This window comes from Macrobrachium rosenbergii, chromosome 43 (assembly GCF_040412425.1).
Source record: "Macrobrachium rosenbergii isolate ZJJX-2024 chromosome 43, ASM4041242v1, whole genome shotgun sequence".
In the NCBI taxonomy this organism is placed as follows: Eukaryota; Metazoa; Arthropoda; class Malacostraca; order Decapoda; family Palaemonidae; genus Macrobrachium; species Macrobrachium rosenbergii.
Genome location: NC_089783.1, coordinates 30,245,691 through 30,261,542, shown reverse-complemented (window position 1 = coordinate 30,261,542; position 15,852 = coordinate 30,245,691). Strand labels below are relative to the sequence as shown.

At 43.2% G+C, this 15,852-nt stretch overlaps 1 protein-coding gene across 1 annotated transcript in view; it reads left to right on the top strand.

The window, feature by feature from the left end:
- The window catches only part of LOC136828727 (uncharacterized), a 29,419-nt gene that overhangs the window by 820 nt on the left and 12,747 nt on the right, over window positions 1–15,852 (top strand). The window contains exon 2 of the mRNA XM_067086880.1: window positions 12,186–12,322. The gene's annotated coding sequence lies outside the window, so the exon portion shown is untranslated. The remainder of the gene's footprint in view (window positions 1–12,185; window positions 12,323–15,852) is intronic.

The following is a 15,852-nucleotide window of genomic DNA, read 5'->3' as shown; positions in this document are numbered from 1 at the left end:
AGCCTAGGCTATTTAGCTTATCACTTTGAGGTTGGGAAGTTTTGGCATCCATTCCTGCTTTTCACCGACTTGGCAATCAAGTCTGTAAAACTGTAGCTTAGGCTAGGCTGGTTACATCAGTCTCCTTGTGATAGGTCTGGGCGTGCTTTTGATGTGCTTATAAGCTGGTAGAAAATTTGACAAAATAGCATATTTTGGCCCTTTCTTTTTGACAGCGATTGGGAAAATTTTTTGCACAATTGTAGTTTTACCTTTTGATATAGGCTCTTGTTACCCTAGGCCTGTTACCTATCATATTTCAACAGTGTCCTCATCACTGAATAGTTGAATTCTTTTATGCACAATGTTAGGTTAAGGGAATTTTACGTTAGGGTCCATCTTTGTTACAATAGGGAATGAATTAGGTTAGGTTGGGGCATAGTCCACTGGGTTAGTTTAAAATACATCTATTTTGAGTTGAGTTTTTGATGTGGTTTCATGTTGGCCGTAAATATGCAGAAATGTCTGATTTGGTGTGTTTTTGGGTAATTCTAAGCTGACTGTCCATGGTGAGCCAGCCTATGGCATTTGACGTGTTCCTATGTTATTTTACCTGCTGAACAAGAATTTAAAATAATTTTGTTGGTCGGCTGTAACTAAATTGTAATTGACCCTTGAAAACTGCACGTATCTACCGGTGGGTCACACACAGCTCAAGGGTAAATTACAGTTTAGCAGCAGCTGGCTGGCAAAATATTAACTTATACTCTTGTAAAGCAAGTAAATTAACATAAAAAATGACAATTGCCATAGTCTAGCTCCAATGTACACTATTCAAAGCGTTCTTAACCCGGAAGCAAAACATTATATACTGTTTCCGCTTTCAACTTGGGTGGCTTCTATAGGTCGTGTGGCATAACGGCGCTGCGCGCCTTATCTGCATTTTTAAAGATTTCTGGCTAGCTCATATGTTCTGGCAAGAGGTAATTACTTTAAATTCTTGTTCAGCAAGTAAAATAACTCGGGAAAACATCAATTGCCAGTCTCTCGCAGCTCTCGCTAAGCGCAGAAAACAGGCAGCTGCTGATTGGTGAACCGAAAGCTAGCACATGCGTTCTAAGGCTTAGAATCAGCAGTACTAGTAATGAATAAAAAGTGCCTTTGGAACGGCTCCCGCCAACCATTTATTCGCCCTTCTTTTTACGCTGGTTTTCATTTTCCAAATGACATATATAACAGGAAATATAACAGTAAGGTACCCAAACCTTTTCCCAAGTTATTTACCCCACCAACAACCCCAAATTCCCAATGGGTCCCCCTTACTGTTAGCTAGTCTCGAAAGGGTTTTACCACACCCAAAACCCTGATTCCCAATGGATCCCCTTTACCGTTGGCTACAGTTCTAAGATATTTTACAGCTTAATTACAGCTGAGTGATAAAATATTACTTCAAATTCTTGTTCAGCAGGTAAAGTTCTATAGAAAAACGTCAACTGCCATAGCCTAGATCACCGCTTATATCTACTGGCTTATATCTACCTTTTTTAGGTTCGACGTGTTGAAATTGCCCACTTAGACCTAACTCTTGCAAATTTTCAGTTGACTTTTAGGTAAGATTTGTGTCGTGATTTTGTCATTGTGAGAAGAGTGAAACTCATCCTAGTTTTGGTCAATGATAGTACTCAGGATATAAACCCTTTTTAAACCATAGGTAACCGACTTTGAAAATGATTTAATTATCGGTTTTTTGTTTTTGTTTTTGTTGTTTTTTGTTTACAGTATTGGAAAATACCCAACCTCTATGTGCCCATATCTGATATTGAATTTAGTGTTAGCTAGTAATTAACCCTTAAGGAATGGGCTGAATATATATCAAGCACACTCCCAGACTAGGCAAACTTTAAGGTTCGCCAACGTAAGAAAAAAACACATCAGTGGAAAGAGGAAGATATGCAAGTGCACATGGTGTAAGAAAACAAATTCTAAAAATTTTGCCCTACCTTTCACGGGAAGTTGAAAGTAACTATTTCCAACCTTGTATGGGACCTCTTTTACAAAAAACTCGTAGAAATATGTTAATTTTACCAAGTTATGCATGTTTTTTCTTTATTTTTTGTAAAATTACAATTACAGCTCACACTATCATAACAGATAAGAACTACAATCAGTAACAAATTCTGAGAGTTTGTTGTAAGATATTTGAGATTTACTGGATGGGCAGTAGCTTTTTGTGAGGTATACATGTTTTTACTAATATTTCTTTGCACTTTTCTTTGCAAAATTACAATAATAGCCGACATACTATCATAAAAGATTAACACTAAAACCAGCAGCAATCCCTGGGTATATTTATTAGCTTATACAGTAAATAAAAAGACTTACTGGAGCAGCCGAGACGCAGTACATTCCCCTCTGGAATCTCAAGGCATACTGAGATCTCTCTCCTGAGCTCAGCTAAATACTGTAGTTGCCATAAGTCATTATGGACTATTGAAGTGCTATGAACATTTTTCCTGCTAAATTCATCCAAACCGAATGGCGTGTAATATTAATACTCCTATAAGGGCCCTGTCCTTCACCCAAAACCTGTTATACTCGTATGAGGATTCCTGTCCATTAAGGGTTAAAATATACTATTATTCATCATCAAGATAACCTAGGAAATGCAAATGCTGGTGACTTCTGTTTGGTACTTATTTTGTATAGCCAAGGCACAACCGTATTATGTATTGGTTTCGATGTCCTACAAAGTCACCATAACTGCAAGGTTTTTCTCCTATTACACCATTCAAACCTTCTTACTGTTAGTTTCCTATTCAGCACTGAATGACTTCATAGGTCCCAGTGCTTGGTCTTTGGCCTAAAATCTATATTATGTTCTATTCTACAAAGTCACCCAGCTTCTTAGGTTAATTTCCACAAGATTTTATGAAAGTAATTTAGGCCATGGTTTCCAAATTGATATTAGGGTAGGATACCCAAGATAGTATTAGACTTAAGGAAAAGATTGGTTTGATGTGGATAGGTTAGACAAGGTCTAACTAGCCTCATTGTACTCTTTCATCCTTTGGTCCCTAGCTGCTATGCACTGGCTAATTGGTAATACAAGGAAGTATGGCTTTAGGTCTGTATCAGCACTACATTCTGTCCTTTACATTGATACTGCCGACAGCTGTTCCATGAAATTTCTAAATGTGGTGACTCCCGTAGGGGATAGTGCCACCAGTGCACCTCATGTGGTGCACTTTAGGCATTACTTAAGGTTCTTGGCAGCATCTTTCTTCCCCTAGCTGCAACCCCTTGCATTCCTTTTACTGTACCTCTGTTCATATCCTCTTTATTCCATCTGACTTTTCACCCTCTCCTAACAACTGTTTCGTAGTGCAACTGCGAGGTTTCCTCCTGTTATGCCTTTGTATTGTCAATTTCGGTTTCAAAGCTGAATAACCTCCTCATGGGTCCCAGCTCTTGGCCTTTAGCCTAAATTCTATATTCCAATTCCAGTTCCAAATGTGGTGAGTACAAGTTCCAAATCAGACTTCTCAACTTAATGTTATTTTGGCTGTTTTCCTTGTGCTCACTTTTCTGTGTACTGCTGCACTGTACGCATTATTTAAGGTTCTTTGCACGTTCCATCAGCCCCTAGCTGCAACCTCCTGCATTCCTTTTACTTATCTCTGTTTATATTAACTTTCATCTTACTTTCCACCCTTCTAACAATCGTTTCATAGTGCAACTGTGAGGACTTCCTCCTGTGACACCTTTTAAACCTTCTTTACTTTGTTTCCCCTCTCAGGGCAGGAATGGCCTTGGTTAAACTAAGGTATACTTAACTTTTAACTTTATATGCCCCAGTTCTTGGCCTTTGACCTAAATTTTATATTCCAATTCCAGTTCCTTTTCTTTCTAGTAAGTGGTTTCAGGGAATACAAGGCCTGTTTTGGACATGTGGAATCTTGACCAACCAACAACAATGAGAAAAATATCTTCAAGTGAATAACAAAGAATCAGTGCTCGTTTGATACTAAAACTAAAAACGTAGAAGTCAGCCATTAACCCTTAATGGACAAGCATCATCATATGACGATCTATAACAGGTTTTGAGTGAGGGATGGGCTAACTCATATGAGTATTAATGTTATGCGCCATACGATTTGGATGAATTTAGCAGGTAAGATGTTCATAGCACTTCAGTTGTCCGTGAATGACTTATGGCAACTGTAGTAGCTCAGCAGAGGACAGAGGGGGTTGGGGGGGGTTGGAAATCAGTACACCTTGAGACTTGATGGGGGAATGTATTGCCCCTCTCTATCCCATGATGTCTTTTTATTTATTTGCTCATAAATATACCCAGGGATTGCTGTTGGTTTTATGGTAGTATGTTGGTTTTATGGTAGTATGTCAGCTATAATTGTAATTTTGCAAAGAGTATGCCAGCTATAATTGTAATTTTGCAAAGAAAGGTGCGAAGAAATATTAGAAAAAACATGTATACTTCTCAAAAAGTTACCGCATCCCCTCATTTCAGTAAATTTAAGTTTCATATATACTTGCCAAGTAATTACAGAGTCGGAGCCTGCCCTCCTCCCCTCTTATGGACATAAGGTCAAATAGAGCCTACCGGCTGGGTTTCCTGTGTTCCCTGATAGTGGGCAGGTTCTGTCACCTACACAAAACAGTCGAAGCACTACCATGAATTTTTAAAAAAGTTTCTGTGCAAGGTAGAAATGTTAGCTATGTAATTACTTGGTAAGTATATATGAAACTTAATTTTTGTACATGCAACTTACCCGTCAGATATATACTTAGCTATAGTCTCCGACGTTCCCGACAGAATTTCAAAACTCGCGGCACACGCACAGGTAGGTCAGGTGATCAATCATACCCGCCGCTGGGTGGCGGGAATAGGAACCATTCCCGTTTTCTAATCAGATTTTCTCTGTCGCTGGTTCCGGCAACATCTGTTGTTAGTTCCTCCTGCTTTGATTTTCGTTTTCTCGCTTGCTGAGGATCTGTTTGGCCTGATTTTGGTGACGTATTGGATCTTTGGTTTGGCATACGCTATTGTGGACTGTTTTTGGATTTGCTTTTGGATTGTTCATTAAGATGTCTGACGTTAATGTTTCGCCTGTGTTCCGTGTGTGTGCTAGGCAAGAATGTAAGGTGAGGTTGCCGAAAGCTTCGGTAGACCCTCACACTGTATGTATGAGGTGTAGGGGGAATGATTGTTCTTCGGACAATAGGTGCAAGGAGTGTGAGAAATTGTCTGATCAAGAATGGAAGGTTTTGACTTCTTATCTGAAGAAGCTTGAAAAGGATAGAGTTAGGAAGGCTTCCTCCAGAAGCTCGAGTAGGTCTCGCTCTGCTGAGCACGATTTAGAGATTAACCCAGTAGACTCTCCTAATCCTTTGGTTTCAGCCCCTTCTCCCTTCATCGAACCTGTGGATTCGTCCTCTGAAATGGCTGCGATGAAAGCGGAACTTCTTCGTATGAAATCGCAACTGCGTGCGATGAAGGAAGGTAAGAGTGACAGTGATATGTGCAGTGTCCCCAGTGTAGTGGAGGGGGCGTCTGATCGGCTCCGCATTGCTCCTAGGCCTAGACCTCTTCCAAACTCCCAGGACCAGTGGAGGAGGAATGTCGAAAGCCGCAGGGAGGATGTAGAGCATCCCCAACGATCAGGCGTCCCTTCGGCAGATCCTGTAGTTGCGTCCCAGGCTGCCTTGGATCGCCATAGAAAAGGCATCCTGAAGAAGTGTTTCTCGTCGTCTGACGCGTCTTCTCCGAGACGTGGTTGGAGTTCGGCTGAGGAGTCGCGCCCTCTGAAGAGATCCTGGAAGGCTCCTAGAGTAGAGCTTTTGGACTCGAGCCCTGAGCGCTTCCCGGAGGATTCTCCTATTGTCAGGAAGAGAGCTCGTAGATCCCCCTCCTCCTCTCCAGCAGGAGTGAAGGATTCGACGAAGAAGATTTTGATCGGCCTCCAGGAGCAGTTATCGGCACTTGTTGGATCTCTTGCTAAGGACACCTCTTCTCGTAGGAAGGATGACTTTCTTCCTGTCAAGAGTTCCAGGAAGCTCTCTTCTTCAACTCGTCGCTCTTCTCCTGCCAAGCTTCCTTCTTCTAGCAAGTTTTCTTCGTCTCGTAGACGCTCTTCGCCGAACAGGCGCCAGTCTCCCAGCAGGCGCACTTCTTCCAGGCGCTCGTCATCGGAGAGAAGCGCCTCTCCTTCCAGGCGCACTTCGCCTCACAGTACTTCTCCTTTGGGCAGGCGCTCGTCGTCTTCCAAGCTCCCTCCTTCCGGCAGACGCCGCTCTCCTACCAAGCGCCCTCGTTTTAGGGCCTCCTCTCCTGGAAGGCTCTCATCAGTGGACAGGACCCCCTCTCCTGTCAGGCGCCCGTCCGGGGTCAGGCGCCATTCTCCTGGTAGGCGCTCTTCGTTGGACAGGAGTGCATCTCCTTCCAGGCTCGCTTCGCCTGATAGGCGCTCTTCTTCTCTTAAGCCTTCCTCTCCGCCTGCTGCTTTGGAGGAAGTTTCAGAAGAGGATTCTCCTAAGGACGCTGGAGTTTCGGATTACAAACGGTTGGCTTCGGTTCTGATTCAGGAGTTTGGAGATTCTCTTTGTCATGCTGCCCCTCCTTCTCCGGGATCTTTGTGGGACAGCACCAAGTCAACTAGACCCTCTTCGTTCGTCAAGATGCGCCCTACGATTTCGATGAGGAAGGCCTTTAAAGGAGTCGGGGAGTGGATGCAATCTAAGAAGGATGCAAGCAAGACGGTTTTCTCTTTCCCTCCTTTGAAACTTTTGGGAAAATCAGGAATGTGGTATGAGACCAAGGAGCCTATGGGGTTGGGGCTCCCCACATCAGCTGACGCAGATTTCTCTAATCTGGTAGACTAATCCAGGAGACTTTCTCTTTCTTCAGCGAAGGCGACTTGGGGAATGAGCGAAATGGACCATCTCCTCAAGGGTCTTTTTAGAGTTGTGGAGGTCTTCAACTTTATGGATTGGTCTCTTGGAGCTTTGGCCAACAGGACTCGGGATCCCGAATTCCTGTGTATGGATGACTTCGTGAGTGTTTTGTCTTGCTTGGACAAAGCAGTGAGGGACGGTTCAGCGGAAGTCGCTGCCTTATTCGGAGCTGCTATTCTGAAGAAGAGGTCAGTATTCAGCTTTTTCCTCACGAAGTCTGTGTCTCCTCTTCAGAGATCCTCTCTTCTGTTTGCTCCCTTTCCTCCTCACCTTTTCCTCAAAATTTGGTGAAGGAGATTTCTCGTTCGTTATCTGAAAAAGGCGACACAGGACCTTTTGGCCCAGTCATCGAAGAGGATCAGACCTGCCGTCCCTTTCGCCAAGAAGGAGAAGGCTCCCTTTCAGGAGCCCTTTCGAGGTGGTCCTTCGTCCAGATCCTCCTTCAGGAGCAAAAGACCCGAGAGAAGAGGAAGGTCTTCCTCTCGTCCTATCAGAAGGACCAAATGAAGAACGAGTACTCCAGACGACAGTGGGTGCCAGACTGTTACAATTCGCCGAGGTCTGGGCACAGAGAGGTGCGGACGACTGGTCCCTCTCCATTTTAAGAAGAGGCTACCTTATCCCCTTCAGGGAAAGTCCTCCTTTAACATCAACTCCCAGGGAGTTATCCGCCAGCTACAGGGATCCCATCAAGAACCAGGCTCTTTTTCTAGCAGTGGAACAAATGTTAGAAAAGGAAGCAATAGAACTGGTTCAAGACCTCCATTCCCCCGGGTTTTACAACCGTCTTTTTCTGGTTCCGAAATCCTCGGGGGGTTGGAGACCGGTTCTGGATGTAAGCGCCCTGAATTTCTTCGTAATCAAGACGAAATTCAAAATGGAAACTACCTCTTCGGTTCTTGCAGCTCTTCGTCCAGGAGATTGGATGGTCTCCCTGGACCTGCAGGACGCTTACTTCCACATTCCCATTCATCCCTCGTCAAGAAAGTTCCTGAGGTTCGTGATTCGGGGAAAAGTTTTTCAATTCAGGTCCCTGTGCTTCGGTCTTTCGACGGCCCCACAAGTGTTCATGGGCATCTTAAGGAATGTGGCACGCTGGCTTCACTTAGAGGGAGTGAGGATATCAATGTATCTCGACGATTGGCTGATTCGAGCTCAATCAAAGGACAGTTGTCTGGAGTACTTGTCGATCACCCTAAATCTGACACAGTCCCTTGGACTATTAGTAAACCTACAGAAATCCCAGGTTGTTCCGCAGCAGAGCATTGTTTACCTGGGGATTCTGATGGATTCTCGGGATTTTCTAGCCTTTCCATCCCAAGAGAGAATAGATCGCTGCATAGAAAAGGTGACAGTTTTTCTAAGGAGAAAACATTGTTCGGCGAGGGAGTGGATGAGTCTGCTGGGGACCATTTCCTCGCTGGAACAGTTCGTCTCCTTGGGAAAACTTCATCTGAGACCTCTTCAGTTTTACCTAAAGGAGAGATGGGACCAGAAGTCTCAGGACTTAGCAACTTTGTTCCAAATTTCGGACAAGATAAAGAGGATCTCAACTGGTGGTTAGACCCTCGAAAATTATGCAAAGGACTCTCTCTTCAGTTACAGAGCCCTACCCTAGTGTTGTTCTCAGACGCCTCGGAGTCGGGATGGGGGCAACACTAGGGTCGAGAGAAGTGTCAGGCACCTGGGATGGAGACCAGGTGAACTGGCACATCAACAAGAAAGAGCTATCAGCAGTACATTTGGCTCTCATCAAGTTCGAGTTCCTTGTCTCAGGACAAGTAGTCCAAGTGAACTCAGACAACACTACTGCCCTGGCTTATATAAGAAAACAGGAGGAACACACTCCTTCTCCCTTTACGAAACGGCAAAAACGTTGCTGTTATGGGCTCAGGAGAGGAGGATCAGACTCCTCACCAGATTTGTACAGGGAGAGAGGAATGTGAGGGCCGACCTTCTCAGCAGGAAGGATCAGGTCCTTCCCACAGAGTGGACTCTCCATTCAGAAGTCTGCGAAAGACTGTGGAACCTGTGGGGAAGGCCGAATATCGACCTATTTGCAACCCACTGGAATGCAAGGCTAGAAAACTACTGCTCTCCGATATCGGACCCGAGAGCGGTTGCAATAGACAGTCTTCTCCTAGATTGGACAGGATTAGACGGGTATGCTTTTCCCCCATTCAAGATCCTGGGAGAAGTGGTAAGAAAGTTTGCGTCGTCGGAAGGCGCGAGACTGACCCTGGTAGCTCTGTTTTGGCCAGCTCAAGATTGGTTCACAGAGGTACTGGAATGGATAGTAGACTTTCCAAGATCGCTTCCACACAGGAACGATCTTCTCAAACAGCCCCACTTCAACAGATTCCACAAGAATCTCCCCGCTCTCAGTCTAACTGCCTTCAGACTATCGAAGGTCTGGTCAGAGCGAAGGGTTTTTCGCACAAAGCTGCGAAGGCTATTGCAAGAGCCAGGAGATCCTCAACCTTCGCGTCTACCAGTCGAAGTGGGAGGTCTTTAGAAGATGGTGCAGGACCAATAAGATATCCTCTTCCAGTACCTCTGTGACAAACATTGCTGATTTCCTTATCTTCCTAAGGGAACATTGCAACCTCGCTGTATCCACAATTAAAGGATACAGGAGTATGTTATCTTCAGTTTTCAGACACAGAGATCTGAATATCTCGGAAAACAGAGACCTTCATGACCTTATAAGGTCTTTTGAAACGTCAAAATTCATGACTTCGAAACCTCCCAGTTGGAATCTAGACATAGTCTTGAAATTCTTAATGTCTAAAAAATTCGAACCTCCTCATCAAGCTTCCTTCAGGGATCTCACCAGGAAGTCACTTTTCCTCTTTGCCCTTGCCTCAGCTAAGAGAATAAGTAAAATACAAGCCTTAGATGGCAAAGTTGGTTTTAAGGAAGGTTCGGCTAGGCTATTTGCTCCTTTAAACCATTCTTCCTAGCGAAGAATGAGAATCCTTCTAAACCGTGGCCAAGAACCTTTGAATTAAAAGGTCTCTCTTCTGTGACGGGACATGAGTTGGAGAGGACTCTATGCCCTGTCAGGAGCCTTAAATTCTACTTAGAAAAGAAGAAATTACTGGGAGGATCGGTTGAAAGTCTTTGGTGCTCTGTCAGGAATCCTTCACGAGCAATCTCAAAGAATGCGCTGTCCTTTTTTATTAAGGACGTCATCAAGGAAGCGCATATCTCGTGTGAGGATGAGCACTTTAAGCTCCTTAGAGTAAAAGCACACGAAGTGAGAGCCATTGCTACATCCTTAGCTTTTCACAAGACGTTGTCTCTCCAGTCTATTATAGAGGCAACCTATTGGAGGTGTAATTCAACGTTCGCATCTCATTACTTACGAGATATTAGAGTAGTTACATTACGATAAGTGCTTCTCTCTAGGAGCATACGTATCTGCGGATTCGGTGCTGGGACAGGGAGCTGAATCCAATCCTATTTAGTTTAGCTAATTCAGTTGTTTTTAAGGCTTGGTGGTGTGTGTTTTTTATGGTTGGTTGAAAGAGGGTGATGGAATTATGCTTCCCCTTTCAATTCTTATCACTAACAAGGTTAGAATTGGTCAGGTGGTCGGGATTGGTTGTCATGTTCCTTGTATTTTGTATGGACACCTAGCTCTGTCATGTAAGAGGATAGCCCCCATTGATACGATTCAGGTGTAGGCTCGGTCATGTAAGTGGGTCAGCCCCTTTGACGCGATCCGCTATAGGCTCGGCCATGTTAGTGGGTCATTCCCCATTGGCACGATCCAGAAGGGCTGTCAGTCACAGGTCACATCCTCGCTGAAGCTCCTGAGGCAAGCAGACTCATAGACAGTATCCATGAAGTCTTCTGCCCAATCAGGTAAGAACCATGGTTTTTGTTTATCCTACAACATATGTTGTTTCCCGTTTTTAGTTATTTTCTGTCTCTTGCCCTCCTCCAAGGGTGCCATTCAGCTAAGTATATATCTGACGGGTAAGTTGCATGTACAAAAATGATATTTTTATGATAAAATAAAGTTTTGTACATACTTACCCGGCAGATATATATGATTGATGGCCTGCCCAGCCTCCCCTCAGGAGACAGGTGGAAGAGAAAATCTGATTAGAAAACGGGAATGGTTCCTATTCCCGCCACCCAGCGGCGGGTATGATTGATCACCTGACCTACCTGTGCGTGTGCCGCGAGTTTTGAAATTCTGTCGGGAACGTCGGAGACTATAGCTAAGTATATATCTGCCGGGTAAGTATGTACAAAACTTTATTTTATCATAAAAATATCATTTTATTAAGTTTTATTACTGTAAAATTTATTATTTGGATACTTACCTACTATTAAAGTAGATCCCATCCAGCCTCCCCACAATTAGTGGGCTGTCAAGCAGAATTCTGACTAGAGCTAAAACGTTTGAACACACCTGCTGGAGAACAGGTGAACTAGACAGTCTTCATGGTCAGCCAAGCGATTTTTTTCTTTTGTTTGAATGCCGACTCGCCTATCAGCCCGGAGATATAAGCTAACTCTGACAGTAGATAAGTATCCAAATAATAAATTTTATTATGAAAATTTATGTTTTAAAAATTTACTAATTGTTCTCTGACTTTTGAGTTGTACACCTGCCATCAAATACTCTACAAGTGATTTCTTTATTCCAGCATTACATATACTGTATACTACTGTATTCCTATTTTTCTTTTTCGTTTTCCACGTCATTAAACACATGATGCCTTCCAATATTCTAAGACTTTTGTCATTCCATATTTGTCAGTACAGTACAGTACTTTGTCATGCTTTCTTCACAAGGCTCATACATTCAGCTATCTTGGCACTTACTCATCTTTGTCAGGTTTTTATTTCTTTCAATCCTATGCTTTACAACTTCTGCATGACATTTTTTTTGTATATGGTAATGTTTTGTTTTAATTTTACTTGGTTTTTAATATGAAGTCTGTCTTGTTGATTCCTTTGTACAGTATTTTTGTTTTCAACTCTCTTCTTTTCTAATGATTTTTAATTCTTCTATCCTTTGGTTTTGTCTCCTGTTATTTCTCCCCAGGTTTTGTCTCATGTTAGTTCTCCCCATCCTTAGTTTTATTCTTTTTTTTTTTTTGCAAGGTCCTTTCATGTACTGTTTCAAATTTTATTTTCATATCAGGGTTTTTCTTGATTCATATTACAGCCATTCTTGGATTTATTGTAATACAGTGTAAGTAATTTTTTTTCAGGAGAATGTTGTTAATTTCACTAGAAAGGAGAGCAGCCTGGGCCTCTGGAAAATCACCTTTTATGCCCATGAAGTAAACTGAGAACAAGAATTATGTAAAGAGAGAAGACATAGTGTACTGGTGAATGCATTTTTTCTGTAAGTAATAAAATAGAATTTAAGAATTAGTCAGATGTTAATATAATGCATTATGAAAATGAATGTAGTTATTTTCACACCATCCCTTGAGTGAAAACAGCCATTACAGAGGAATTAGCTATGCAGTAGACCTTCGGGATTTGCGGGGGATATGTACCACAATCCTCCGCTAATTGCTAAAATCCTCAAATACTTGACACCCTTGTAAAAATGCTTATAACTGCCCTATTTTAATGATCTAAACACCAAAGACCCCCTCTAAAAATGCTTATAGCTGACTATTAGTAGTTTTATCATAAGAAATGCATTTAGTCACGAAAATTATATGAATATACAGCGATCAGTGGGTATTTCTCTATGAAAATTCCGTGAAAAGGCGAATTTTCTGCAAATGTGGATATATGTTCCACAGAAAAATCTGTAAGTCATTGAAGCCGTGAATCCAGAACCATGAATAGGTGGGGCTCCACTGTATTTATGCCAGTGGTAATGCTGCCTTAGCCTGAAATACGGTCCTACCAGAATATATCCTGAGTTAACACACCCAAATAAAAGGAGAAATGTCAAAACTGAACCTCTTTGTATAACTGTAGTTACTTATGTAAACAATTGTTTTCAGTATGGTCAGCAGTACATAATTGAAAGTATGTCACCTTAGACACATTGAATTTCAAATTACCAAAAGTCAGTTACTTTTACATTGGGTGTTTTCAAGCCACCTGTTGTAAATTTGCTGTGAAATTTTGTAATAGAGGGATAACGTGGACATTCTTTGTTATCCAGAAGGTATACAGTGTTACTGGGAGGTACTTTGTTGAAAAGAATATTTGTTCATATACTGTACAAAACCGAAGGTCTTTACATATGGGAAAATCTCTAAGTGCTAACTGGATCTGGTTAAAAATAGAACAAGGTTTGGTGGCAGCAGGATGATAGCCAATAGGGAGAGAGTAGCAGAGCTCCCTTTGTACTGTTGTTTCAGGCATGGGTGCTGAGAAGCTGAATGAGTGATAGTCATCTTAAGGCTTACCAGGGGAGCCCCCTGTTGGTGGTCTTCTGTCCCACCACTTGCCTTCCTGTCTCCCAGCTGCTTCCGCCATGTCAGTGTCTAGACCTACAACATCTGTGACGTCTGCTTGCATGTCTATGACGTGTATGACTGCGACATCCACGGCCTACACCGTTCCTTCATTGGCTGTGCCTCTTCCATTGCTAGCTGCCCCTAGGTATTATACGTCTGCTCCTTCCGACTCCTTTGTTCAGGCCTTGCTGGAGAGACTCAAAGGTCCTCTTCTGAAGAAACTGTGCTGCTCCAATTAGAAATTGAAGAAGAGACATCATAGATCTCTTCCTCCCTCGCCGTTGTTGTCTTCTCTTGCATAGTCTTCCTCTTCTGTTTGCTTCATTCCACAGAGGTGTTAGAGGACGAAGGACTTCCTTGCCCTTCCTTCCAAGAAGATCCGAACGCTCTCCATCTCCCCTTTGTTTGGAAGCAAGACCAGCCATCTGTCTACTTCAGTTGTCTTGGTCAGCTAATCTAGTCCGTATCGAGGCTATGGACGGCCATGAGTCTGTCAAGAGTCAGGGCCGTATGTCTTCTGCCTTAGCTGCTGCTGATCGTCGCCCAGTTCCTGATTCTTGTGCAGCAACGCACTCATCAAGAGAAGTCCCCTTCAAGGGCTGTAGATCTACAAATCAGGCTTCTCTTCAAGAAGTGAGTCATTTCGTTGTTTTCTGCTCATCCTGCTCAAGAAACGAGCGTTAAGACCGTGGCTGTTAAGAGGGACAATAAGGCTTCTGTTAAGAATTCATCACCACACCTGAGGGAACGTTCTTGTGATCGAGACCATTCCTGTCTTAAGACGAGAAGCCCTCGGTCTTGCTTGCGAGGCCGTGACTCCTCTCCACATAACCCACGGTCTCCCTCGTGCGGCTGTGACTACTCTTCACATAACCCATGGTCTCGCTCGTGGCTGTTCTTCACGTGACGAGTGTCTCTGAAGGTCGCGGACTCAACCATGGCTGTCATCTAATAGTCCACCCTCTCGTTCTCGCTGAACGGACCATGATCAAGGCAGGGTCCTTGCTCCTTTGGTCGAACAATATACATTATCCCCAAGAAAGTCTTGGGTCCTGATTATTCCTATGCTCCAGTAATCAACGAGGATGCAAATGATTCCGCTGTTTTGCTTGACAAGCCAGATTGACAGTCTTGTGCCTTGGAAACAGAAGGTCCTCTCCCTCTCGATGCAGATAACCAAGAACTGTTGACAGCATATGCAGAAGTAGTGGAACTCATTCGTGGGTACAACGAACTACCTGATGAGACAGTGGCTGCCACTTCAAATTTTTCTTCAGGTCTTGAGACCCTTGTGGGTCCCAAGAGAGACAAAAGCATTGTTGGGCTTAGCATGTTCCAGCCATGTTGACAGTGGCCTCAACCAAGTTAATTCTCTCGTCTCCAGACAGGACAATCTCTACGATCTGGCAGGTCATTTAAGATAATCCCTCTTCCTCTTCCATGACATAAACGTTTTTATGCAACCCCTAACGTGGCATCACAATCAAGACGTATATCCGGACTTGGTTCGTCTAGGCCTGGGTCTTTCTTTAGATCAAATCATGACAGAGGGCACCACCTTTACGCATCTAGAGTCAGCCTCAATGGAGGTAACAGCGTCTTCGGCGTTCCAGTCGGTTTCGTGGCTCGATCTTTGGTTGACAGCAGTAGGCAAGATCTTTTCAGCTGTCATGGCTACCAACACTAAGGAGTATGCCACCTTCTTTAGACTACTACAGTCTGGTGGCAAGACCATCTCGTATCTGGATCACCTAACAGCAGATATGTGGGCTGACTGGTTATTGAAAAAAAGAGGCGCTGCCCTTTCTAAGATCTACAGGTTCGTTGGCCATGCTTCTACCTTGGCACTGAGAAACGGAACCATTCTGTGTGATTATATGTTAGTTTTATAAGTTAATCGTCATTGTTTTATTTTTATTTTCTGTGTTAGTGGAATGGTATAGGCATTACAAAATGTATAAAAGCACATGTTTAATTTTATAAGATGTTTTTATAGCAAAGCATTGTATGTTTGTTTAAAATGTATCTTCTTGTGATGTCATAGGAAGTGACGTCATAGGACAAAAATGGCGGGAGGGAGAAAAATGTAAACAAGAGCGGGTGGTAGATTTGAACAGATTGTAGCACAGTAGAGAGAGCTCCCTAATGGTTAGGTCGGTAATTTCGGTTTTGTAAGTTTTTGTGGTTTTTGTTGTCGTAAGCTGTATTGTATATTAAAAGAAGAACAATGTGACCAGGTGGGTGGATCACATAATTAAACATTTTTGGATGGGTTAGGCTAGGAAAATATTCAAGTGGCAGCAGAGCGTGGTTGGTTAAAAATGGACGGATCTGATTGGTAAACTTTGGGAGATGAAATGGAGAAGAGACTGTCTGAGATTTAGTGGGACACAGGGCGATTATAAAGGATGGAGAGGACAAGTCGAAGATTGGCTTGTGGTGTGTGGAG